The sequence below is a fragment of the Lepus europaeus genome, unplaced genomic scaffold, assembly GCF_033115175.1.
Source record: "Lepus europaeus isolate LE1 unplaced genomic scaffold, mLepTim1.pri SCAFFOLD_3_1, whole genome shotgun sequence".
Classification (NCBI taxonomy): domain Eukaryota; kingdom Metazoa; phylum Chordata; class Mammalia; order Lagomorpha; family Leporidae; genus Lepus; species Lepus europaeus.
The window spans coordinates 7163890-7177591 of NW_026909276.1; positions in this window are offsets into that span (position 1 = coordinate 7163890).

Consider the following 13702-nt stretch of genomic DNA (forward strand, 5'->3'; position numbering starts at 1 on the left):
TTTCACGAGAGAGATTTTCTATCTTGCCCATTAAGGATTTCTGTAGTTCAAGAATTTGTTTTTGAGAACTTCTGAATGTTCTTATCAGTTTTTTGAGATCTGCTTCTTGCATTTGCTCTATGTCTTCATCTTCATAATCTTGGATTGGGGTGTCTTGTTCATTTGGGGGTGTCATAGTGTCTTCCTTGCTCTTTTTACCTCGGTTTCTATGTTTGTTCTTTGGTATGTTGGAGATAATTTATGGTTTGCTTTTTTTTTTTTTTTTGGCTGTGGTGTTTTTTTCTCATTATAATATGCCTCTAATTTGGCTGTCTGCTTTGATGGATCCTTAGAGGCTGTGATGGGTGTGGCCAGAGAGCTCCGCTTGATTCTTTAGGTTTAAGGCTGTGCAAAAAGCGACTCACCCAGATTGTTCTCTCCCTTGCTCCTTGCTGGATTGCTCTCTCTCTCTTTTTTTTTTTTACTCATTTGGGAAGTAATTTGGCACAGGTGAGTGGAATTGAGGGTAGTTGAAATCTGGCCTCTGTGAGTATTCGTTTGATCCACCCCTGGGACCACACAAAGAGTTTATGCAGCCCTCATTGTGTTCTCAAGTTTCACCAAAGTTTCAAAGTTACTGAGTTTGTGAACTCGTTGGTGGCGCTTTACATATGTAAAATGGCACCTGCTCTTTGTTTTGCTTGGTGAGTGAAGAGAGAGGCCTCTGCTTTTCCCCCCGAATGTCTCGGGTTTCTGACGTGTTTGTCTTACTTTCCGTTCGTTCCCGTGCTGGCAAGATTCTGTGGCTCGTCTCCCGCGGTTGGGTTTACACGCGGTGGGCTCCCAGTAGGTCCTCTGTGTAACATCCACTAGATCTGGAAGCGTTTCCTCTGTAGTTTTATTCTTGAGTCTTTTCCTGAGGCTACAGTAATTCCACTTTTATGAAACTTTATTTTCTCAAACTACGGCGCACAACCTCACTATCTGCCATCTTGGCTCCCCCCCCCCCCCAGGTCTTAAATTTAAGGTTTTATTTTTGACTTTTGAACAACCAAAGAGACAAATTTTGTGTTATTTTAAAGTAATCTATTATGTTCTATTAATGCCTCTTAAGTTCTAATTGTTTAAAACAACTGAGTTTTATAGAAGTTATGATTTGATTAAATCGGGTCTATACTTTGTCATGATGTTAAGGGATATTATTTCAACCAGGTATTTTGAGCCTTCTTGTCATCTTTTTTTTTTCAAACTTTTATTTAATGAATATAAATTTCCAGTGTACAGCTTATGTACTACAATGGCTTCCCCCTCCCATAACTTCCTTCCCACCTACAACCCTCCCCTCTCCCACTCCCTCTCCTCTTCCATTTGCATCAAGATTCATTTTCAATTCTCTTTATATACAGAAGATCAATTTAGTATAAAGATTTCAACAGTTTGCACCCACATAGAAACACAAAGTGAAACATACTGTTTGAGTACTAGTTATAGCATTAAATCACAATGTACAGCACATTAAGGACAGAGATCCCACATGAGGAGCAAGTGCACAGTGGCTCCTGTTGTTGACCCAACAAATTGACACTCTAGTTTATGGCGCCAGTAACCACCCTAGGCTGTCGTCATGAGTTGCCAAGGCTATGGAAGCCTTCCAAGTTTGCCGACTCTAATCATATTTAGACAAGGTCAAAAAGACAGAGTGAGGATAGTAACCAATGATCCTAAGAGTGGCAAATACCAGGTTTGAACAATTATACAGCATTAAGTGGGGAAGAGGACCATCAGTACACACAGGTTGGGAGTAGAGCCATTGGAGGTAGAGTAGAGGTTATGATTACAAAGGAATGAGGCCCAAGTGCACTAGACAGGGCCTAGAACAAAGGACAGAGTCATTATTAGAGGAGCTAAGAAAGGTGCTGTCTAAGCTACAATTAAGTTTTCTGATTGAGAGGCAAATAGAACCTGATAGAAGGGGCTTGATAATAATCTGGTGGGCTTTAGGCCTTGCAAGTTAAGAGGCCCAGACCTATCTATCTCTTCCCATGGGGTATATCCTAAGGGAGGTGTGAACCTCCTAGGGGAAGGCACTCTGTTGACTTTCATTACTTGGCTGGCCTGGGAGGAGAGCTGGCCAGGTAAAGGCAGGTGGCATCTCTAACAAGAAATTTACAGTTCTGCCTGCAATGTTGCTGACCCTACTTGACCACCCCCTCAGCTGCAGGGGTCACTTTGGAAGTTGGGCTGAGTGAAGGGCTTTTCAGCTTAGAGCCAATGAGATCTGTGGCTCTGACCTGGGCATCCTTCGACTCCAGGGCAGGTCCATTTCCAGTGATCCAACTCTTGGCAGAGCTGCCAGGGCTCTTCACAAGCTGACTTCTGCTGAAGCCCAGGCTTACCACATTGAAAGCCACTGCAGTGGACTGGCTGGTTGGGTCTCCTTGAGGGCAGATCACTGTACAGATCAGCCATTCATAGGCCTGCCACCCATTGCTTCTGGTGCCTAGCTTTCTTTTCCTCCTGGTTTGTGTTAAAGCAGTCCAGAGGATGCAAGTCAAGGGAGTGCCCAAGCCCCATCTCTAATCTTCGGTGGCCTGAACTACAAGTCTATAGTCACAGGCATGTTCTGTAGTAGTTTTTCTAAGGTAGACAATGCCCATGAGGAAAATTATATTCTCACTTTAAAACTTTTTTTCCCTTTGGTCTGAAAGGGAGGTATTTTCTACTTACTGTTTACTTCGCTGATGGCGAAGAGAATCTAGCTATGAGATTATCATTTAAGTTCTTATTTTGGCTATGCTATTACAGAAAAATATTAGCCATCTCTTTGATAAGGTCTAAAGATTAAATTGTGCATCCTACAGATTCCTTCAGAATAGAATTAGTTTCCTACCTTGAAGAGAATAGAGAAATGAAAGAACAATTTGGGCTTAGAATAGAGAAATGAGGGAGCAAGTCCTAGATCGCTTGCTGACAATAGCAATATCACATGAATACTTAGCAAACAGTTTCAACCATTAGATAACAACTTAAGAAAACGTTTACCAGAAGGTCCAATGCCTTCTATAAATTTTAAGAATCATGTATTTGGAAACACCTCTTAAATATCTAACATGGTGTAGTTTGTTTAACCAGTAAACTTAAGCACAACCATATAAAATGTTTTTAGTTTCTTTCTACCAACAAGTTTAAAACATATGATTATAAACTTGGCCGGCGCCGTGGCTCAACAGGCTAATCCTCCGCCTTGCGGCGCCGGCACACCGGGTTCTAGTCCCGGTCGGGGCACCGATCCTGTCCCGGTTGCCCCTCTTCCAGGCCAGCTCTCTGCTGTGGCCAGGGAGTGCAGTGGAGGATGGCCCAAGTGTTTGGGCTCTGCACCCCATGGGAGACCAGGATAAGCACCTGGCTCCTGCCATCGGAACAGCGTGGTGCGCCGGCCGCAGCGCGCTACCGCGACGGCCATTGGAGGGTGAACCAACGGCAAAAGGAAGACCTTTCTCTCTGTCTCTCTCTCACTGTCCACTCTGCCTGTCAAAAAAAAAATTATAAACTCATCAACCAACAAGAGGCACTTGCTTACTTCACTGTATTTTTGAAAGCACCTTTAGGATTTTACAAGTATTTAACCCTTTAGGCCTCTGGGGCTTTCTCATTAAGATAACTATCATGTCTAGTAACACAAGATCATTAGACTTTTTAATTCTCAAACATTTGTATTAATAGCATTTTCCGTTATAGAAACTTAAAGTCTGGTACCACATCACATCTTGACAGTACTTCTAATATAATCCAAATAGTTGGATGTTAGTTGGTGTCTCTATAAGATGAGAGACATAGGTCCTTCGATTTTTTCAGTTGGGCCCAAACTGGAAAAACCAAAGTCCAGGATTTACTGGAAATTTTAGAGACCATATTGTTTGAAACTTTGAATTTTTGAATGCCTGTCAAGAATGCCAAGAAGGCTCAAAATCCAAAATATCTGGTTGAAATAAGATTCCTTAAAATCATGACATAACATAGACCAAATTTGATCATTGTTACAAGGTGATTATTCAAATCTTTGAAAATAAGCACATATTTAAATAACCCTTAGCTCTTAATAAAAATTCAGCTGTTTTTGAACATTTAGAATTTAACAGACATCAAGAGAACATAATAGATTACTTTAACACATTGCTTTAACAGAGCATCAGAGTTTAATTCTATGTCAAAGAGAAATTGAGCTTCCTGTGATCTTTTGCTGTGAGGTTTCCTTCCTTTACCTTCTTTCATATTGGTGACCATGTTTCTGTGTTTCTGTGTGTAACACATCTTTAAGCATCTTTTGCAGGGCAGGATGTGTGGCAACAAATTCTTTCAGTTTCTGTTTGCTATGAAAAGTCTCAATTTCCCCTTCATTCACAAATGAGAGCTTTGCAGGATATAATATTCTGGGCTGGAAGTTTTTCTCTCTTAGTACCTGGGCTATGTCTCGCCATTCCCTTCTAGCTTGTAGGGTTTCTGATGAGAAGTCTGCTCTGAGTCTAATTGGAGATCCTCTAAGAGTAATCTGACGTTTCTCTCTTGCACCTTTTAGAATCTTTTCTTTATGTTTCACTGTGGTGAGTTTGATTACAACATGTCATGGTGAGGATCTCTTTTGGTCATGTTTATTAGGGGTTCTATAAGCTTCCTGTACTAAGATGCCTCTGTCCTTCTCCAAACCTGGGAAATTTTCTGCTAGTATGTCACTGAAAATGCATTCTAATCCTTTCTCCCTCTCCATGGCTTCAGGAACTCCTAGAACCCGAATGTTGGGTTTTTTAATAGTATCCTGTAGATTCCCGACAATATTTTTTAGATTTCTAATTTCTTCTTCTTTTCTTTGGTTTGCCTGTTTCCTGTTCTGTCTTCTAAGTCTGATATTCTCCCTTCTGCTTCGTCCATTCTGTTTTTAAGGCTCTCTAATGTGTTTGTCATTTGATCTATTGAATTCTTCATTTCATTGTGGTTTTTTGTCACTATCACAGTTTCTTGTTCTACTAGTTTTTTCATTTCATTTTGATTCCTCCTTAATATTTCATTTTCACGAGAGAGATTTTCTATCTTGTCCATTAAGGATTTCTGTAGTTCAAGAATTTGTTTTTGAGAACTTCTGAATGTTCTTATCAATTTTTTGAGATCCGCTTCTTGCATTTCTTCTATCTCATCATCTTCATAATCTTGAATTGCGGTGTCTTTTTCATTTGGGGATGTCATAGTGTCTTCCTTGTTCTTGTTACCTTGGATTTTGCATTTGTTGTTTGGCATGTTGGAGATATTTGGTTTCTTCACTGTGGTGTTTTTTCTTGTTACACTATGGCTCTATATTAAGTGGACTGTCTGCTTTCGGTGGAGCCTTAGAGGCTTGAGATGAGTGTGGACTGAGAGCTGTGTTTGGTTCCTCAGGGTTGAGGGTGTGTCAAAGATGACACTCCCAGGTTAGGTGTGGTAAATCTCTCTTTCTTTCTTTCTTTTTTTGATTCAAAAGGGAAGTAATTCCGCACAGCTAAACGTAATTGGAGGTAGTTAGCAGGCAAATGATACACCCACAGGAGCCCGAGATTGGAAGCTCTTTCCCAAGGACCACACAGGGAATCTCTGCTGCCCTCAGTGTGGGCGCCAATTCTCCTACAGTCTCCCACTGGGTTGCCAAGTTATATCCTAATCTCCTGTTATTTCACCCCTCCCCCCAGAGTCAGGTTTTTCTGCTAGGCTCAGGGCCGGTGCAGACCTGAGGTCGCCCTGCTTATGACGTATGTCAAAATGGCGCCTGTTCTTTGTCTTGCTCGCCTTTGAGGGGTGAGCGGAGAGAAAGAAACTCGTGTCCGTATTGGTCATTTTTTTTTCCTCTCTCTCTTCTAGTTAGCCTGGTGAACTTTTCCCCACAGAGTTCCAATCCTCGTTCCCTCTAGTCTCCTCTTTCTGCTTTCCCGCTGGTGTCTCGAGCTATTGAGGTTCGGCTCACTCACGTTCCAGCGCTGGTGTGTTGAGTCTGCCGCTGGTGTCCTGAACTTGGGCTCCCACGCTCTCCACGCAGGTCCACTGTGAATCACTAGTTCCGGAAGAGTTTCCTCTGCTGTTTCTTCCCCTACTCTTCCTTGAACCTGCAGTATCTCCACTTTTATTAAGCTGTCCTTTCCCGGACTATCAGTGTGCTCCCTTCCTATTCCGCCATCTTGCCGCTCTCCTTTTTTGTCATCTTTTACAGGCATTCAAAAAAATCAAAGTTCCAAAGAATTTGAACTTTGATATTTCCAGTTGGGTTCCTGGAAATGTCAAAGGATATATGTCTCTCATCTTGGAGAGACACCAGCTAATTAATCAGGCTATTTGGGTCACATTACAGATACTGTTAAAATGTGAAGTCATGCTCAATTTAAGTTTTGATAATATAAAATAAAATGCCACTGATACAAATGTCTGAAAGTTAAAAAGTCTAATGATCATGTGTTACTAGACAATCTTGTGTTACTCTTAATGAGAAAGGCCCAGAGGCCAAAAAGAATTAAATGTTTTGTAAAATCCTACAGGTGCTTTTGAAAATACTGTGTGAAGTATGCAAATGCCTCTTGTTGGTTAATGAGTTTATCATTTTAAACATAGCTATTTAAAGTCTTTACTCATCCACAGTTTTGTATATCAGATTTGCTGCTCTAAACTAAAATATTGTTGGTTCTGTGTTTAGCTGCCCTCCTATAGGTTCTGATGGACTTTTTCCAGCCACTTCTATTGAATTCAGTAGTTTTGAATTGTTCTGTAAACAGATGAAGTCAATAATGCACTACAGGTTCCAACTGGAAGAAAGTATAGTTAATCAAGTTTTCAAGAACAGAAAGTAATTTTAATTGGTTGGTAATAAAAAAAAGCTAAAGATTTTAGGAAACTATTACTAAAACTGCTTTATTGTTCTATCTTGTATGTTGTGTTATGTGTGTATTCATATTGTATGTCTACATGGGAAAATTTACTTTGAGCTCTGTCTTAATTGGTTTATCAAGGAAGGATTGCTCATAAATTTAATAGCTAAAATTAATTGAAGATACATTTGATTCATCTGACCTGAATCTCTTTGTCAGATGCTTTAAATTTGTTGATAGAAAGGAACTAAAAAATGTTTTATGTTTCTGTTTGTTGTTTAAACAAGCCACATCATGTTAGATATTTAAGATATATTTAAATACATATATTCTTAAAATTTATAGAAGGCATTGGACCTACAGTAAATATTTTATAGGCTATTATTTAATGGTTAAAACCACTTGTTAATATTCCATTTGACATTGTCAGTGGGCATTCAGGCAAGCCTGACTTGCTCCCACATTTCTCTATTCTCTTTAAGATGGGACACTGACTCTGTCCTGAGGGATTCCTCAGGATGTAGTTTGATTTTTAGATCTTATGAAAGGAGTGACTAACATGTTCTGTGTAACAGCATAGCCAAAATGAGAGCTTAAATCATAATTTCATGGCTGGACTTACTTCACCATGGGATCCCAAATTCCCTTGGGCTAGATGGTGAAAGTGGCATCTTAAGTTTAAAAGTGACTGTATTTGATTGCATTAAGTTTTAAGTTGGTCATGTAGGAGGCACTAATTGTTAAAATGATCATATCAATAGAATTAATATAATTAAAGAGGAGTAAATGCTTTAACATGGGAAGCAGTCCATACAGCAGACTCATAGAATGGCAATTGCTCTAAGTAACGCTCAGTGACCTCAGAGTCATCCCTAAAGGCATTCTGATCTGGCTAAAAAGCCCACAAGAGCATTTCAGGCATGGAAAGTCAGGACACTTGTGCGAAAAGGTGTACCTACAGGGAGAGTCTCCCTGGGTGAGACTCCTGTGGAAAGAAGTGGTCATCAAAGAAGGATGTACTCTCTTCAAAGGGAGAACTTTCACTTTGCTTACGTCCTTCTCTAAATATTGACTGAGTTTGTGGATTCAGAAGGCTTCCATAGCCTAGACAGCTCATGTCAAGAGCCTTGGGTGATCACTGACATCACACAAAAGAGTGTGAATTGTTAAATTAACCATAGGAGTCACTGTGCACTAACTTCCCATGCAGGACCTCAAGACTATGCTTAAAAAAACAGAGGGGAGAGTATGATACCCCCACTATTAGTGTATTAACTTTGCTCCTTTCACCATAAAGTTCTTATAGGTCTCACCCCCTGGAGAGCCACCAGCATTGAAATGCTGGAGACCTCTCACAGGTGCAACCCAATTGCCTCTGGTTTGATGGAGGGACCCAACCACCCAACAATGGAAGGGGCCTGATCCCCTCATAATGATGGGCAAAGGTTTTGCTTGTGTTTTCCAGAGATCACTCTGCAGCCTGTGTGGATAGCAGCCTGAAATGCCAAACCCTGGACCCAGTCTCTGAAAGCTCACCCTCTGACAAGCCAACTTCAGCGCCTTTCCCTGAACAAGCCATTCACAGAAAGATCCTCTTCAGATCAGCTACAGCTTAAATGGAAGGGACCTTACCAGGTGCTACTGAACATGACTACCTCAGTAAAATTAGGATTAAATGTCTACCTCTCAAGTCCTAACAGGTGTACTCAAAAGACATGCCTGATTATTCCTGTAAGCCAGAGATCTTAAGCAAAAAGAAAAGTAAAGCCTTTGCTTTCCTCACATCAAGAGTGCTGCACCTGAAGGCAGGCATGGCGTACCTGCCTCTTTTGATTCTCTGTTATTAATAATAAAACTCCTAATGTGTTCTTCTATTATAATTCTCTATACTCAAGCTAAATGGGTTTATAATGTATCACCACCCACTATCTGGGAGTCTGTAGGATGTGGTCTTTTCATCTTAAAGGGGCACTCCACTTACAATTGGTCATGTTCCAGTTTTGCTCATACTAATTAACAAACTTACATGTTCCAGAACTCAACAACTTCTGGGAGTAACTGACCATGCAGGGGACACAGACATTGGTAGTGACCAAGATTGCTCCAGCTCACAAAGAGAATTTGTTAAATGAGATAGGCAGAGACTTGCAGACCCAGGACAGGCAGGGCCTGCACTACATCCCTCATAAACAGGAAGCAGCTATAGAAGATGTGATGATTCTACACCCTTCAACATCCCTAGGATTAAGGGAATGGAGTCTCTGAAGGGGGAATGATGCAGGCAGTCATACATCATTAGACTTGAGAGCTGAAAGGCTATGACTTCATCACACTTTCCCCATGCCCCCTGCGTGATCTCATGCCCCTGCTTTCCCATATCTGTGCACCCGCCTGCCAATTACAAAGGCCTGAAACATGGTGGGCCTGATCTTTTTCCCTTTGCCCTTCTTTTCCTCCCTGCCCTTAATTCCCATGGTAGGCATTCTTCAATTTAATTTAAAGCTTATTATGGGTTGCAGCTTGTTGCCGTGCCACGCTAAGCAGAGTCACACTTGCCCTAAAACAAAGGGAGGAGATGTGGGTGATCCTGTGAGACTTTCTGCTTAGCCCATGTGGCTAGCCTGACTGATGGTGGGAGGTGGGAGCCTCAGGCACATTTCCTCCCACCCCCACCTTCTGCCAATTAGGTAAACTGTTGCTGGGAGTGGTCCAGGCCCACCTTGAAAGCTACCCTAACTATGAGACCTTTAAGGTAATTGGAGATGCATATTGGTGCCAGTTTTGGTTCTATCCTATAGAGTTAGGGTTGCCCTGAATTAGTTATGCCCCTTCTGCCTGCCCTTTGAAAGTGTACATGGTCTTTAGTAAAGGTGGACATGTTCACTGAAGCCTGTCCCTGGTGCTTTCTGTGGAAGAACACCATTGCCTCACTCTCCCCAATGGTGGGGCCTCACAGGACAAGTCCACAGCTCTTGGCCTGCTCCCTGCTTGGTATGGACCCTACTGAATTTCCAGACTTTCCTTTCTCCTTTAGATAAAGCCCTCACTCTCCTATGTGTTTCTCTCACTGAATAAAAGCTTAAAAACTCAGCTTATCATCTGGTCTATTTGAGCCAGTATTCAGAATTTGTCTCTGAATTCATGGCAAGAACCCACACAGATTATTAATTTCAGAAATATTAATAAGTGCTGAAGTCTTAGGGCCAAATTATGGAGTCTTTTATTTCTAAAAGCCTATGGCTGCACAGGGGCCTGTGCTCTCCAAATCATACTGCCCTGATAGAGCTCAAGGGTAAGCTTCAAAAGGCCAAAACCATATCTTGTTGAAGTTAATTACAAAGCCAAGCATTTGTTACAGGAGCTAGAGCAAGCAACATTATGCTTATTTCAGGGGCATTAACCAGTTTCCCAGTACTTAGTGTAAATAAACTTACAAAAAACCTTTCACAAGACTAGTTTTTGAGTAGCTAGCATTTGCGGGACTGGTTACAAAAAAATAGAGGACAATCAGGGACAAAATGGAGTGACTCTGGTCAGGCCATAGCTCATTTGCACTTGAAAATCAGTAAAATGTAGCCCGAGGTTCTGCAGCTCCTCCTGCATGGACCCAGAGGCCCCTCTGACTTTGACCACCTTGACCTCAGCATAACCCCAGCAGGGCTCCCCATTCTCTGTTACAGGAGACTGGGTTGCCAGCATCACTGCAGAGAACAAGAACAGTCCCACAGTGACAGAGGTGGAGCCTGGAGCTGGAGTCTCTACAAGCGGCAAGGACCCATGGCAGTGTGGCCAGGAGTTCCCCAGGTCTCACAGAGGACAGTGAGTATGCCTCTGGTGGACTTCTTGTTGCAGGCAGAGGATTGTTCACCTGCAATCCTCACTTCAGGACTGGTTACTATGTGAATCATGCTGGCTGTGAGGCCTTAGCCCCATGCAAAACTTGGCTCATCCCTTGGCTGCCTAGAATTAATCTCAGACATGGCCAAGCAGACCCCACAGCACTGCTCAGTGCATGGCATGGCCTCTGTCAGCGAGGATAGTGTCAACATAAAGTAGCCACACCACTGCCCCTGAGCCAAGCACCCAAATCACTTGTCTGTCCCAATGTCTGAACACCAGCCTGTTTTCAAAATCAATTTCATTGTGACAGGATGAAGAAGTCAATAAAACTGGAGAAAAAGATTCTACACACTCTTCAAAAGATAAAGAGGAAGAATACATCTGGACTAATCCATAATGCAAACATTATACAACTGCAATGATTGAAGAAATCAAATTTCCACATGAGCAATAATATAAAAAACAAACTAAATTTTGAAACAGGATATTCTTCAATAGGTGAATGTATGAGTAAACTGTGTTGTGTCTGAGAGACCTCAGCCTGGATGAAGGCACAGCTATTTTAGAATAGGCCTCCATCTTGTAATTCAGGCCTGACCGAGCCCTGAACCCTGAAGCTCATGAAAGAAAAAATAAATAAATGAACTCCCCTTGCAATAAACCCCACCTAGCAACAGCCAATCAGCAGCTAGCAGGGAGATACCTAAAGTTTCAGGTGTCTTTTCAGGCACTTAAGGTAATTGATAATATCCTGAGACCCTGCAGTTTGGCAAGTACACCATAGTGGCTCTGACCCTATACTTTAGCCAATCTTTTTTTTTTTTTTACTTTTTGGCAGGCAGAGTGGACAGTGAGAGACAGAGAGAAAGGTCTTCCTTTGCTGTTGGTTCACCCTCCAATGGCTGCTGCGGCTGGCACGCTGCGGCCAGCGCACCATGCTGTTCCAAAGGTGCCAGCCTGAGTAGTAGTTTTACCATTAATTCACATAGTACAACACACTGAGGACAGAGATCCTACATGGGAAGCAGGTGTACAGTGATTCCCATTGTGGATTTAACAATTGACAGTCAGTAATCACCCAAGGCTCTTATCTTGAGTTGCCGAGGCTATGGAAGCCTCTTGAGTTCACAAATTCCAACCTTATTTAGATAAAGCCATAATCAAAGTGGAAGTTCTCTCCTCCCTTCAGAGAAAGATATCTCCTTTGATGGCCCGTTCTTTCTGCTGGGATCTCACTCACAGAGATCTTTCATTTAGCAACCTGGTTATTTTTAAAGTAACAAGCTGATATAAGTGCATATGAAAATGCAAAGAATCTAGGATAGCCAAAATAACTGAAAAAATAATAAAATCAAAGGGATGATGATTTTTAAGTGTTATAAATTTATACTAATCTAAAGTATGCTGTTGTCATACAGAAAGCCAGACAGATGAATGGAACACAAAAGAGGTTCCAGAGAAGATCCAAACACAGTGAACAGGTTTTCTACAGAGGCACTATCACAGTGCAGGGGAGAAAGTATAGCCTTTTCAACACATGGTGTTAGCACAATGAGATACTAATTTCCAATAAAATAGCTTCTATTTACAAAATTGAAAAGAAAATATGCCACAGATCTAACTGTAGTACTGAAAACTACAATACTTCCAGAAAAAAAAATCATAGAAGAAATTTTTTTTTCACTTTAAGTTAGGCAAAGATTTCCTAGATACAAGAAAAAATTAAAATCTATAATTGAGTACAGGGATAATTAACACTTAATCAAAGCCTAAAACTTCTTTTCTTCAAGACTTATTTATTTATTTGAAAGGCAGAATTACAGAATGGCAGATGCAGAGAGAGAGAGAGAGAGAGAGAGAGAGAGATCGTCCATCTGCTGGTTCACTCCCCAGATGGCCACAATGACCAGAGCTGGGCTGATCTGAAGTCAGGAGGCAATAGATTCTTCTGGATTTCCCATGTGGGTGTAGGAACCCAAGCACTTGGGCCATCTTCTACTGCTTTCCCTGGCTATAACAGTGAGCTTGATCAAAAGTGGAGCAGCCAGGACTCAAAGTCATACCCATATGGAATGTTAGTGCTGCAGGCAGCAGCTTTACCCACTATGCCATATCATGGCCCCAAAAACTTCTTTTCAAAATACTGTCTAAAGAATGAAAGAGCAAAAAAAATCCTTTAAAAATATACTGAGACCAGCTTTGTGGCATAGTGGGTAAATCTTCTGCCTAGAGTACCGGCATCCCATATGTGCACCGGTTTGAGTACCAGTTACTCAACTTCTGATTCAGCTCTCTGCAATAGCCTGGGAAAACAGTAGTAGATGACCCAAATCCTTGGACCCCTGCACCCTCATAGGAGATCCAGAGGAAATGCTTGGCTCCTGGCTTTGGATAGGCACAGTTCTGGCCATTGCAGCCAACTGGGGAGTGAATTAGCAGTTGGAAGACCTCTCTCTCTCTGCCTCTCCTTCTCGCTCTGTGCAACTCTGGCTTTCAAGTAAATAAATAAATCTTTTTTTAAAAAAAAGAAAAAGGAAAAATATACCTGATAAATTAAATTTTATAGTGTAATACATAAAATGCCAACAAAACAACCCTTAATTCTAAAATAGTAAGCATGTTAGAAATAGTTCACCACCGAAGACAGGAAAGGGAGCTGTTGTTTAATAATGGGTTGAGCCATCTCCTACAATACTGGGATTCTATATGAGTGCTGATTTGAATTCTGGCTGCTATACTTCCAAACCAGTTATATTAATGCTTCTGGGAAAGCAGCAGTGGATTCCACACATATTCTGACCCCCTGGCACATATGTGGGAGACTGTTATGCAGTGATCCTCACCAGGTAATCAGCAAGCCCTGAGTAGATGCAACTTCCCACAGTGACTGCCCAAAGTCCCAGCCACACCCTGAGCCCTCCCACACAGCATCAGTGTTCTCACAGTCCTAGCACACAAGCCTCCCACAGTCATGGGCACCCAGCCCTCCATCAGTTCCCCCCACC